This window comes from Pseudomyrmex gracilis, unplaced genomic scaffold (assembly GCF_002006095.1).
Source record: "Pseudomyrmex gracilis isolate BER0280 unplaced genomic scaffold, ASM200609v1 scaffold_17, whole genome shotgun sequence".
Lineage (NCBI taxonomy): Eukaryota > Metazoa > Arthropoda > Insecta > Hymenoptera > Formicidae > Pseudomyrmex > Pseudomyrmex gracilis.
In genome coordinates, this window is record NW_018020601.1 from 181,401 (window position 1) to 195,986 (window position 14,586).

A 14,586-nucleotide genomic window follows, 5' to 3' on the forward strand; every position below is an offset into this window, starting at 1 on the left:
AACGCAAGCCGTCGTGGTGTGTTGCCGTTGCGCAGGGGCCCAGAGAGCGCGTCTCTTGCGGGACCACAGCTGGTGCAAGACCGCTGGTCAAGATGTAAGACATCAGGACGCGAAGATGTCACGCTAGAAAGACAAGAGTTGTCAGGTCCAGACCGAGAGAGTGTGAGAGAGAGAAAGAGAGAGAGAGAGAGTGTGTGTGTGTGTGTGTGTGTATGTGTGTGTGTGTGGTGTGCGTGTGGAAAGAGAGCGAGAAAACGAAAGAAGGTAGAGAACGGGAACAAGCGAGCGAAAGGGTGAGAAAAAGCGGAGCATACGAAAGAGAAAAAAGAGAGAGAGAGAGAGAGAGAGAGAGAGAGGGAGAGAAAGAGAAAAAACCACCGAGGGGAGGGGCCTTACAATACACCACGAGATGAGAACAGAAATGGATTAGTCGGAAAAGGAGGATCGATAGGCCGCCCTATAGCTGTGACGATGGAGGACACAACGCTGGGGTGAGTACCGTGTCGTTTCCGGCTAAGAAGGGAGTTACGAATACGGGGGGATGTGTATTACGTGCCACATACGTGCGCTCGTCCGAGAAGAAGCGTGAGCGTGTTTTCACCGGAAACAGGGAGGGGGTAGAAAGTAGGGCGCAAAGGAGGAAGGGTGTAAAACGGCGACGGGGTGGTGGTGCGCCGGAGGTGGATGATCGCGTGAGCGGCGGGGATGTCCCGCTTTCTCGCGGTGTCTCGACCTCTCGCCGCCGCTGTCGCTTTCGGAAAGAACGGAAGCAGAGCTTCTCCTAGGCGAAGAGAAGCGTTGAGAGCAAAGGAGGCGGCGAGGCGCGGACGGTTAAACGGAGGCGATGTCGACGTCTCGTCGATTCCGACGCTGCATCATGCGCGTCGACGTGCATCATCGCGGCGAGAAGTCGTCGACGTACGGAGCGCGGGAACTCAGGGTAGCGTAGAAAGAAGAGGTGCTGTTATTATTGCTCGTGCTCGGCGTGGTGGTGGTTGTTCACAGTGGTATCTGCGTGGTGACGGCGACGCTTACGCGTTATCTCGATGACCCTTCTCGAAAGACGGCGAATGGATCTCGAGTGAGTGACGACGCGCGCTGTCGCGTGATAAAACGCGCGAGGGAGAGTTAATTCTTTTCAGAACGAGACCGCGCGGTCGTCGATACCGCATTCTGGAATCTTACATCACAGGAAAATGTTTTAATTTTATACTTATTTTTTGTGTCCCTGAACTCCTGGAATACAGAATTCGTGACGTGAATAGTAAGTCATTTTCGCGTTGTACGCGCGACATCCAGTCGAAGGGAAGACCGATTTCGATCGCTTTGTTGAGAACGGAGAGCCAGCCTTCGTCACCGATGACAAGTCTCAATCAGGACAGACATTTATACTCGCGAGGGAATTATTTATACTTTAGACGGTAGAGGAAAAAACGTTACTCTGAGGAGTTTGGTTTCGCAACTGTGATTATTTTTTTGTTTTTTTTTTATTTGATTTCTGCGCGACACCGCTAGGAGAATTGACGAGAATTTTATAAAAAAAGACAAAACACTTGTACGTATTTGTTGAATATAAAAGTTAAAAACTAAAGTGCTCGAGACTTTTTGCGTTTGTCGACCGAGCACGAAGAGAAGAGCGACTCTTGCGGGATGACGTTTCGTTGTAGCGTGGGTACATATTTCCGTACTTAGATATCAACGCGAACGTTCTTGATATCAAATTACATCGTGTAATCAATCATCAGGAAAGACACAAAGGCGGTAGAGAAATTCAGATATATATTTATCAATGCGTTTGAAAGCTATAATAATCTCTAGCTATAATAATTGAGTGTTTGACTGTTGACGGATTTAACGTCTTACCATCTTTCACAAAGGACATCCACATGTAAGAATTTCACTTATTAACTCCAAACTCTTCAAGTGCGTTTCAAGATGTGCGTTATTGTTTAAATTTTAAATTTATTGTTACACTGAAGAAGGCTCAAGAGTAAGAGCCGAAACGTTTGTATCATTATATAATTAACAACGGCATGTTAATTTAATTGTATAATATAATTTATTTTTTTAAGAACCATTTGTGTGTGTGTGTGAGCTCGATGCAGACCTTGTATATTGTTTTAATTTTAATTTGTTTATAATAATCTCGTTGCGTTCCATTCTTGATAGTCTTGATACACGAGGAGAAGTGAACCTCGCGCGAGAAAATCGGCACATTTCCGCCGTCCTGCGAAACCACGGCAAGAAGTAGAATTGTAAAATTTGTTCGCCGAGTTTCTTATTTTATTTTTTACGACCGAACTCGTTGAGTGCTGCTAAAGTTGCTCTTTTGAAATTTTGTCTTTATTTATCTGTGTTCGAATAATATCGGGGCTAATTTTGTATCGATAATCAATAGAGTGACAAAAATGTCACTCGATTTTGCAATTCGAGTATTTTAAGTGTTTGCACGTTTGTGTGTGCGCGTTTTATTCTATCTGTAAAATAAAAAATTATCAATATTGCGAGCAAATGTAAAACTACATCGATATACGCAAGTTAAAAGCTCGTGAAAATGTACAACTAAATATTAAGTCGACACGAACTAATATGCCGGATGTATGTGCAATTTTATATGGAGACACATTTATTTATTTAAACATACATTTCCTGCACGCAATGTGGGAAATCCAGATTTGATCCTGGTCAAGGATGTGTCTTTTTTCGCACAATGAATTGTTTAATTTCTATAGAGGGTAAATAGAGTATTCACATGTATGAGATATAAACCAAGCATTTTATAGAAATTTTTGCATTAAATTTAATTTGAATTTTTACATGTGTTAATTTACACGTTTAACGGAAGTAAGTAAATCAATATAAGTAACTAAATAAATAAATATATGTATATATGTGTATTAAATAAAAAATGTGTGTTTTAGTTTTGAGGCACAATGTTCAACAACGTCTTACATTTTTTGTTTTTGTGTTTGCTACAACTTTAGTAACTCAGTTCAATCAATTAACTTAACGGCGCGTATATAATACTGTTAACTTTACGAAAATTTAATATCTTGCAAAAATCGAGGGACAAGTTTTTCATTGGCCACCATTTTTTACGGTTACATGGCACATGATCGACCTATAAGGAAAAGATGTACGAATGCAAGAACTAACTTTTCTATTTATTATGAAAGCGTTATACAATACGGCGCAGATACAAAGTTATTGAGAGTGAGACACAAATTTGAAAGGGACGAAATAAATTTTATGATATTTTTTAATATTTTTACCGACTTAATGTACTTTTAAACACCAGCAATAACACGAACGCTCTGCATTCTTACATAGTTATTACTAGAAAGTATACGAAGAAAAAATACGTCTTGTGCATATGAAAAACAACTCAGATTTATCAGTATTAAAAAGTCCATCGAAAGTTAAATTTAATTAACAAAATATTGTTGATATCTTTATTAGATTTTGAAAAAACAGCTTGTAACACTTTATTTAGGACACCCTGTATATATATATATATATATCATTGCATTCATTCGGGATATTGGCTCGTATCGACTTTAATACTTAGTTGTACATCGATACACAATGCCTCTCGATTCTCGACACACGTTTGCAACTGTTATTACATGATTGTTGAAAATAATTATTACATCGGAATGTGCGCAAACATGCACGCAAACTTCCTGATTCACGCGTGAGAATGCAACCTCCCTTCGGAAAAATGTCGATGCGTGGACTCACTTGCGCTCTTGAAGGCGATACGCCATAAATAGAAAAGCCTTGTTAGCACAACATACGCGACCTGTACGATTACCAGATGCATCAGGTACAAACGGGTACGTTGGTCACGTTGTGAATTGCGATTCAATTTGCGAAGAAGGTGTTCATCGAATCCGACAGAAATTAATTCGTGTTTCTCGATAATCTTAAATTCTGTTTTAATAATTCAGTAAAACACATCGGATTTTATTTATCTCTTATAAAATTTTTAATTTAATTGATTTTTGTTACGTGCTTTCTTCGATAATTTGCATGCAGAATATTCACAAAATTCTCAAGATTTTTAATTTTAATTTTTCTATTTTAAATTATTGTGCATTATTATTGAAATTATTTTTAAATTAAAAATTGTGTTTCAAGATTATAGTTATATACACATTAAAACAAAATCAGTTTTTTGTGGATAATAAGTTTCGTTAGAAATAGACGGAGTTAACGAGAGGACAAATCTGTTCACATCCACTGCACTTAATCCTTTTTTAATCCTCAATAAAGCGAAACTGAAATATCGAAATACCGAAATATGCGTATTGAAAGAGGATTATAAAAAAATAACTCCTTGTCATACAATTTATATGTACGTGTGACAAGAAATTATATTTATTTATATATGGAGTTATTATATACGCATTTATATATATATTTATATATGTATGTGATTTTATTTTAAATACTCGTATCTGAGTCTTTTTACTATATATATATATATCTTTCCTATATTATGTAAGAAGATATTTCTTATCTCTCTTTAAAACAGATGAGCGATGATACGTGCAATAATGTAACGTTTAGTTTTCATATCTGTTATTTTATTATTATTGTTATTTGTTTTTAAAACACGCAAAAAATGGAATTTCGACATTTTCTCGAATCATTTTTTATATTATTCTTTATTGTTAACGAGCACCAGTCGAGATATGTGATAGCGAGTTACTTCACATTAACTCGCTATTGCGCGTCTCCCCGAAACGTGAACACGGCTTACTCGTGCGGACGAGAGCTATCTAATGATAATTGCTACCACTTACGCGTATTAATACGCGACGTGGATCCCCCGCCGTCCGCAGTCGACCGAAGCAATTTCGCGCTCGGTTTGACTTTACAGACAGGCCACGGCGAGAGCATTCCCGAGACGTGTGCACATATGCACACACATCGATGACGATCCGGCGAGACTACACGCTGTGGTGATCGATCTTTTCCGACGACGGGCCGTGTATTTGTCGAAGAAAGCTTTTCGGCCGACTGATCGGCTCCGATCGATTTAAAGAGATTACCTCATAGTTTGCGAAGCCCGGCTCAACAAATCGCATTTTTTTTCATTCGTGATTATGGAAGTAAAGACACGGTAAAACTCGAAGCCGATTCAAGACGGATTTTATCGTTTTTTTACAAATTTTTTAAACAATTTTGGATTGGATTTATTCTCAGCGAAAATAACATTATTGAGTTTTGTTAGTTTTGTCATTTTCGTTATTATATATAGGTACGTGTCACGTGAAAACAGTGAGACGCGTTTAAAAAATTGAACGAAAACTTTTGTATATAAAAATATCGTCTTTCCCGTTTAAAGTGCATGAACTTTGTAAAAGACAAATCGCTAACCAAATTTGAAAACTTCTCGCTCGTGCGCAAAACTAGCACGAAGTTCAACTGTGCGTTGGCGAAGAAAAATATCCGATTTAATAGTGACGAGATTTATGTTGCATTGAATCGAACAAAGAAAGTTTGTGTATGTATCGATTTGCGCTTTAAACAAAAATATCGTCGCTGAAAAATCAGATAAAAATCTCGGTCCTTTTCCTCTTTTTGTGCGCGACGCGTGAAAACTTCAGCTGCGCTTTATTGTTGTTTTTTTTTTTTTCCAGGATTTCTTCGTCATATATAAGCAGACCAAACGTAAAAAACAATCACTTTGAACTGCAAAAGAAAAATATCCTGACGCGTTTTGCGAACGCAAAGTCCAACTCCATAATATTAGAAAACAAATTATTTCTATACGGTAAAAAATTAATATATTAGTATTATTAGCAAATGTGTAGAAAGTTTTGATATTAATCGGCTTGTACAAATTTAAATCGAGTAGTTTTTTTTGTCATTATCACGTTTTGTGTCGACGTATTTAACAAGAGTGCATGATGTGATATCAGTCGATTTTAATGAAACTCATTTGTATTGATAGATCACTATGCCAATTATTACAAGGTAAACGAATAAGACGTACTCTTCGAACACTCGCGAGAAAATCGAAATAAAAATTTCCGAACGTTATATGTGAACATAGAATAGACCGTTTAAGAGGATCATATAGCGCTCGGAAATTTTCGATTTTCTCGCGAATGCTTGAGTAATGCGTCTTATCTGTGAACTCTGCAATACTTGGCATAGTGATCTAATCGATACAATGAGTTTCATATTGAAATCGATTTGGCATCATATCGAGCACCACTCCTTGTAAGAATAATTACGTAAGTCAACGGAAAAATCTTTTCTTCTCTCTCTCTCTCTCTCTCTCTCTCTCTCTCTCTCTCTCTCTTTCTTTCTCTTTCTCTTTCTCTCTCGTGCGCACGCGAGAAAAAAACCGGACGAATAAACTTGCGGTTTCATTCGTTTCATTAGCAATCTTTTACGCTTAGATTTTGTTATTCGACGTCATCAAATTAAAAGTTTTCTGCAAAAGTTGCCGTGTACAAAAGTTATCCGCGAATTTTGTAAAGAAAAAAGATAGTCCGCTGTCTCTCTCCATTTTAATTAAAAGAGATAAAATATCTGCAACTTGATTTTTACAACAAATTAATTATAATTAATATGTTTGAAAAATTACCTGATCAAAAAAAAGAAATGATCTATTTAAGTATAATTTTCATACATATTCTTACGTGCGCGCACTTTGTACTTTTTGCTTCTCTCGCGCACTAATGTTTTTACAGTGAACGTTAAATTAACGTTTGAGTTAACACTTGAACACACAATCGCGAGGTGTGACGAACATCTATTTCCCTGGCGCAATATTGTGAATGATGGCGTCGTACGTTCTAATGAAATTGTCCTTCGCTTAAACGTTCTAACGCTACGTTTAACTACTCGCAAAAGTTGACAGTTTGCACACGTATGTAGTAGTCTAGGTTTCTCCGATCCCGCAAGCGCGTTGTCAAAGTGCAATTTTTATCATTTCTAACCGTATAACACAGTTTACATATATACAATACATACGCGTTCAACTAATCGCGAGTGTGCATACGCGCGGCAATCGCAGCTTGACGCGCGTGGAAATTTAGTTTCTTGTTTTCACTTTGCTCGCGCAAAGTGAGCGTGTGTCACACGTGCATACTTCATCGTGTTATCGGATTTTTGTGTTATAAATAACTTTAATAATTTGTTAATAAATAGAATATCTCTCTCACGTGTGTGTGTTACATTCGCAAATTTCAATTCTCTTGAAATCCGCGACACACAACAAACAACCTTGTTATTTACTTTATTAGCGCCGAGCAATTTCTCAGGCTTTATCAAGGGAAAAATCGCGGGCGTGCACCTGTTGGCGTTATTGCATAACACCCTCGAGCCGCCTTGTAACAAAGAGCAAGAGCGAGCGTAATAACCCGACCCGACGGTGTTTGTGACACGTGCTTTTCTTCTGACACGCCACACGGATCGCGTTTTACACGTTCATGTCTCGTTCACAAGTTTCGCGAAGAACGAAAGTTTGTGCGCAGCACGAGCCACGAGCGCGCGCGCGCTCGCACACACAAACACACAAATCGCGCGTCGAATATGACAAGAGAGACCGAGGAAGAATCGTCCGATTTTCTCTTTATTTTTTCAGCATTACCGTGGTCTAAGCACACGAAAATGGCGTCAGGATTGCCGAGCGCCCATCAGAGGAAGCTTGGACCAGCGCCAATCGCATCCTTCGAAGACCTGTCGGACGAGGTGGAAAACGTGAGTCCTACCCTCTGTCCCTGCTGAATCTCATCCACCCCCCGCAACCACCGGCTCAATCTGTTTCTCACTTTCTATTCTCTGTCTCTTTTATCTTTGTCTCTCTTTCTCTCTTACTCTCTCTCTCTCTCTCTTTCTTTGTCTGTCTCGCAAATCTGCGGGAGATCAAGTTCCTCGAGATTTTGCTCCCGGAAATCTCACGGCGTGCGCCGATCGATCGGCGTACGTCCGCGATCGACTGTGTCCCGATCCCTGATCCCCGCGTCGTTAAACCGCGAGAGAGTTCCTCGTGAGTTCGAGAGCACACTGCGAGAGGCCGGAGAACCGCGCGAGAACCGGTGCCCACCAAACGACCAAACAATCAACCAACCAACCAACCAATCAACCCTACGTGTGTGTGACTCGACCCACGACAAACCAGGATACGAATTTGAATGCAGGGGGAATCGGCGAGCGCGGCGGGGCGAATGCCGGGCATCGTCGAGGTCACCACGCCGGCTACGCCTGGTAGCTCGCTCAAGACGCCCAGCACGCCGCGCATTGACATCAGCAGGGCGAGTAGTTCCTCGCACCATGAGGACAGTAATTCCAGAGACTCGTCGCCCGAGAGGGAGCTTCTCGCAGGTCAGAATACAGAGATCTCTACAGACTTGCACTGTTTTTTTTTTCCTTCAATCACTTATTAATTTGTCGATTCACATTTGTCGTTTCGCAAATAAATCGAATTTTCCTAAATCGAACTTTCAAAAAAACAATAATTTGTAAAAAGATTAATTTAATAAATAAAAATATGGGGGTTTATTATAAAGGCTTTTGTTTCCTTGTTTTAATCATGTTGAATTGTTGCGTCCAAGTGAGCGATAACATCCTGAAAAATAACTTTATTTCGAGTTCACATACTGAAAAAAGAAATAATAATTTCTCGCTTCTGATATAATAATTCAATATATGCAATGAGGAAGAAAATCTTAATTACTCTATTTAATATAAAAAAAAAAATAGAATAATACAAATATTAAAACATATTGTGAAGATATCCAAGAATTGACTTGATTCGACTTTTTGACGCGCTTGTTAAACGTATTGTGTGTGTCTCACATTTGTTTCAAATTTGTTACACGATATAATTATTAGCGAGGAAAACAAAAGATCTAGTGGAAATAGTACATCCAAGAGAAACAATTCTCGTTACAATAGGATAAAAGTGTTGGCAACAAGACAGTTTTTTGTGGAATTGTTTTCGGAACTGACTGAAAATCGTCGATGTAGTTAATAATAACAAGACATATGTGAGTTAATACGACGTAGAAACGGGGCCAAGAAACGATAATTTCAGGACTATGTACGGCACGTGGGTCAAAAACTGTTGTTACCGCAGGTAAAACTGGTTGTACAAAGTTACCCACTGAATATTTTTTTTTCATGGTAGATTTTACGTTTTATTTACTCCCTTACATATCGGTTTTATGTGTGTGTATGCACTGTCTGTCGTATTTGTTAAGCTATATTATATATACATATATATATATATATATATATATGCGTTATAGTGCAAAACCTGACAGATTTAATACTATTATCTCGAGAGTCGAGAAAGAATATACAAACGCACTTCTATACAAACAAAAAGTAGTGGACACACAATATCTAAGATTAGCAAGAAAACACGTAATTAGTTAATTAGCGAAAATAAATGTTTATTAGACAAGTAAACACTAGTGATATTTCGTATTAGATTTTGTTTGCCGTTTTATTTAAATGTATTACTTAATCACGACATTGAACGCAACAGCAACAACACAACAAATCTAACACATTCGACAGAAAAATTTGCGCTGTTAAATTGGCATAGAAACGGAGAGGTGGATTTAGCGGCGGTGAAGAAGGTGGAGGAGCTTTGCGTGCACAGACCGATCGTGCATATTTCGAATACCTAGCTTCTGGAAAAGAATTTCCTTAGGTCAAGGTTCTGATCGATTCAAGGAACGGTCCGCTTGTGCTGATCGTCCGCCTCGATTATTCAGCGGGTTTTCTCGACACAACACATGCTGAACGCGAATTAATCCATTAACACGCTCACAATTCCGTTAAATCTCTTCGTTCTTACCACACGCCGTTGAATCTTGCACGTAAACGTCACAATTCTTTTTTTTTCACGAATCTCGACCTGTTTCTCGGTCTGTTAATAAATTAAAAAATGAATTACGAATATTTTGTTTTTTTTTATAGAATTGTCAATTGAGCATCCATAATGATCTATTTGATCGAGGAAATAGCACGAAAATTTGTGAGTAATATAAAAAGATTGGAGCAAAATGAACGACTCAGTCTAGTTTAAGGAGTGCTAGATCTCACGTTGACGATGGTGGTCTTTAGTGATATCCGAATGTCTCTATTATTGCTATAGCAGCCCCGAGTATCGTTATAATGAAGAACTCGATACACACAAGCGGAAGATTCATCCGAATAATTCGACATGTTTACATTCACACACTTTGTAGCGAGTTTGCAAGAGAGAACAACAGTAGAAATGTCTGAGTGTTTTAGAAACAGTTGTATAGACATTAGTGCAAGAGAAAAACAAAAAACTTTTTATGTTAAAAAAAAAAAAAAAAAAGGGAAAAAAACGTTCTGATAATACTTTCTGTATTTGACGTCCGATCACTGTAGAAAAAAACTTAGAAAACAAGTAGAAATGATTTTTTTTTGTTCGAGACAAAAGAAAAGTCTAAAAGAAGAAGAACTTTTGGATTTGTAGGCGCGGATCCTCCACCCGGTTGCAAGCTGACGCTAGGCTACAAAGAGGATGCTCAAGACCTTCGATCCTCGACGGAGGAACTGGATCTGCAAGATCCCGTACACGAACAAGATCTCAAACGAGAATCCAAGAGACGAAAACGGAAGGATGCGGACGGATCTCAGTCAGAATACAATTCCAGGCTGACACAGGATCGCGAGCGCAAGGACAGCAACTGCTCGGAGATATGTCTGCTCAACATCAGCGGCAGGACTTCCCGGTTGTCGTCGGTCGGAAGCCAAGGATCCGGCGTTTCTGGGAAGCTCTCAATCGTGTCAGCTACTTCCTCTAGGTGAAAAATGATAGAAAAGATCTTTTAAGCGCGTTGTGAATTTTATATTGAACTAACATCCTAACTATATTTATTGAACTTCAGCTGGAAAATAGATTTTAGAACAGACGTGGATAAAATTTATGTCTCTTCTTCAGATCACCAAGTCCGCACAAATGTTTGCTGGAGACATCGTTCTGCGGAAACAAACCGACATTAGCCGACAACCTGATAGAGCCGTCAAAACCGGAAACGGACGATTTGGAGAAAATACTTCTGAAACGAGAAGCTGACACCACGAAGGCGTTGATTCCGGAGAGCATCAAAGTGCCGATAGTTGGCGGCAATCTGAGACCGGATCCTTTGGACAAGCCTAGGAGACGCGGTCGCGAAGAGCGGAGAGAGATCTTCAAGAGAGAAGTGGAAATCACGAAGAAAGTTCTGGAAAAAGTTAACATAGAGGTTGGTTTGGCCGTCCGCCAAGTCTTCATTTTTTTTAATTTGATTCGCCTGACGCTCCAATGCAAAGTCTCAAAAAGTGATTCGCGAGAAAAAAAAATTATCTTTTAAATATATTAAGCTTGAAAAATATTATTGAACGGGGGTGTGTTTTTTTATTCTCTTTCTGAGTGAAAAAACAACTAAATTAAAACTTCGTATATATATTTCAATGTGACAATTGAAAACAAATTTTCTTGTTTGATGGAGTATAGGTGCCGATCATCAAGAAACCAACTGAGTATCAAGTGACAACGACGCAGCAGCAACAACAACAACAACAACAATCAACAAAAACTTTAGCTCAAGAAGTTCAGAAACCGGTGACGCTTGATTTCAACGACAAGAGAAAGAAGACGCAGAACTTTAAAGAAATCGTACAGACAACGCCCACGACAAGTAGCGGAAGTCCCAAATTACCTAGGCATCAGAAAGTGCGCGATCTCGAAGGTTCGCGGACACCAAGTCCGTCGTCTGTGTCTAGAAAGAGCAGTTTTGCTTCGTTGTTCAAGGTAACAGAGAGATTTTATCCGTCTGGAGCGAAGAAGAACTTGTCGTACATATTTTGTTTAAGCAAAAAGGTTTTAACAAATATTTCAACACTTAAAACAACAATTATTTATTTGTGAAAAATTAAAAATTAAACTTTTTTAAGGAAAGAAATTCTCGAAAGTATTTCGAAGATTTTTAGTTAGTTTAAAAACCGAAACTCTCTCGATAAAAAAAAAAAAAAAAAGAAAAACAAATCTTTTGTATCAATTTAGTATTTGATTTTTCCAGGTTACTGGATCATATCGTTGACTGTCGTATTTGTGATTCAACAGGCTAGAACCGATGGTAGCGTATTGAGTCCGGAGTCGCCGTCGCCGAGTACGAAGCCAAGACGAAGCCTTACGTCGAAGCTGAAAGACACCACAGAAAGTTTAAGGAGCCGCTCGAAATCGCGCGAAAGGATCTCCGCCGACAAAAGTTCGTCTCTGAAGAAGGATTCGAAGAATAAAGGAGTGTTCTCGTCCACATTGAGTCTGTTCAAGAAACGTGAAAGAAAAAAGAGCTATGACGAGGCAATTGCGGCCTCGTGCGATCTCGATGCGCCTCGCAAGGTTGACCATCCGTCGGTGGATACCATCGGCAACGTGGAGTTCACATTTAACGCGGAGAAAGAGAAAAGCCGTCAGGACGATTCCATTTTCATCAGTCTTCATCCTGACGATAGAAATTATGAAGTTGCTCTGCCGTCAGAGAGCGTCTCGATACCGCTGGAAACACCTACCAAGCTATTGGACGAGTACGAGTCCGAGGGACTACCGCATGCGAGAAGCATGATTACAGAGGTGTCGATCGAGCATCATCCGGCACCACCATCATCAGTCATTGCGAAAATCAGGACTGAGGCGCAGATCGAGACCACGCAGATCATCTCCAGAAGTTCATCCAGGGATAGCCAGCTTCCGCAGAGCGCATCTAAGGATTCACATATGTCAAAGAGCTCGTCGAGGGAGTCGAAGATCAGCACGCATGCGAACAAAGTCGAAAAGCTTCCATCGGCGAAATCATTGACCAAGTCGGACATTAAGTCAGAAGTCAAACCGGACGTTAAATCTCGAGCGTCATCTGGTACTTCGTCCGTCATCAAAAAGTCGGAAGTGACGAAACCGAAGAGGAAAAAAGTCAGTGGCAGCTCAGGTGACGAAGATCACAAGAGCAAAGACAGCCAACCCAAGCTACCTGAAAGGACTGACGACGACGCGACAACGCAAAAGAAGAAAATCAATTTGAAAGAATCTTTGCAAGTCGTGCAGGAAACTAAGAAACCCGACTTCCTTGATGATAAGATCGGCAAGCAGCCACAGCAGGATGGTCTGGTGAAAACATCCAGCGTAATCTCCGATTTGGATCACAATAGCTCGGAATCCGAGAAAGACTCGGAAATCGAATTTGTCAAGAGTAAGGTCGAGAAGCTAGCCGAGGAACTGCCGGACGAGCGGAAAGGTCTTTTTTATGAGGAGAGCTTCGAGGAAGATCTCCCATATGTGCCAACTACTTTGCCACTGGAAAAAAGCGTCGCTGTACCTATCCTGCCTGTTAAACAACGACTTCAGGAAGTAAGGTAATTCTGTAGATAAGAAAGAGAGAGAGAGAGAGAATCCCAAATTTATACCACGATGATTAAAATTAACATAAAAACTTATGGAAATAATAAATGATAACTTTTTACCATATTAAAGTATTAAAAAAATTAAAATATTAAAAATTTTTTACTTTATATTAAAAGCAACAAATTTTCTTACGTCTGATCTTTGTTTTTAGATCTTATGAAGTAATGTTATCTATACTAAGTAGTTAACTCTTCTTACTCTTAGAACGATTCCCATTGAAAGACCGCGCTCAACGACACCGATAAATCCGACCTTGCTGGACGAATTCGTGATGCAGACATCGCAGGACGAACGTCGCGTAGAACGCATGAAGATCTCCCTGCCGCGGGAGGACAGCTTCAAGCTGAAGAGCCCGCGACGACAATACGCGAACACGTTCACGGAGTTCGCGGGCAAAGTACCGCCGGATGGAGGACGTAAGAGCGCTACCAGCCAAGGAAAATCACCCAGTCCGCCCCCACTGCCACCGAGAGCATCAGCAGCAGCGACAACATCGCGACCGAGTAACTGGATCAATTTCGAAGAAATTCCCGAAAAGCGAAAAGCGCCAAAGCGGATACAGACCATACCTCGACAAGAAGATGATATCGCCAAAGTTACCGGAGGTTACTGTTACGTACAGCCGGAGGAATGCAAGTGCGAGTGTCACGAAGAGTCTAGACGGGCGTCCATGCGAGAAGCCGCGGCAGCCACAACCACCACTGTGACTACGAGCGGCACCAGCACTAGGACCTCTTCGTGCAGCAGCAACGGCGAGCGACCTTGCAACGGTGAGAACTGCTCGGCGCCGAACACAGCTGGCAACTCCGTCGATCGCGCCAGCATCGTCAGGTAAAGCGACTGACCGCCGACTCGGCAGAGCGCAACCATCACGTGTCCCGGCCGGGGCGATTCGCGAAGGCGCTAGTGACGAGTAGAAATCTGTTTCTGTACTTTCAGTGACAGCTCGCTCGAGTGCTCGCTCAGCCTCGACGATGGTCAGAGTACGCAGCCGCTCCTCGGCAATTCGACCAAGCCTTTCTCTATGGATCTCGATGTGCGCTCCAACAGATCGAGCATCATCTCGCAGGAAGAAAACGACGAGAATCAGCACCAATAATAGTGATAAACATGTAACGCACTCATGCCTTAGAAAGAAC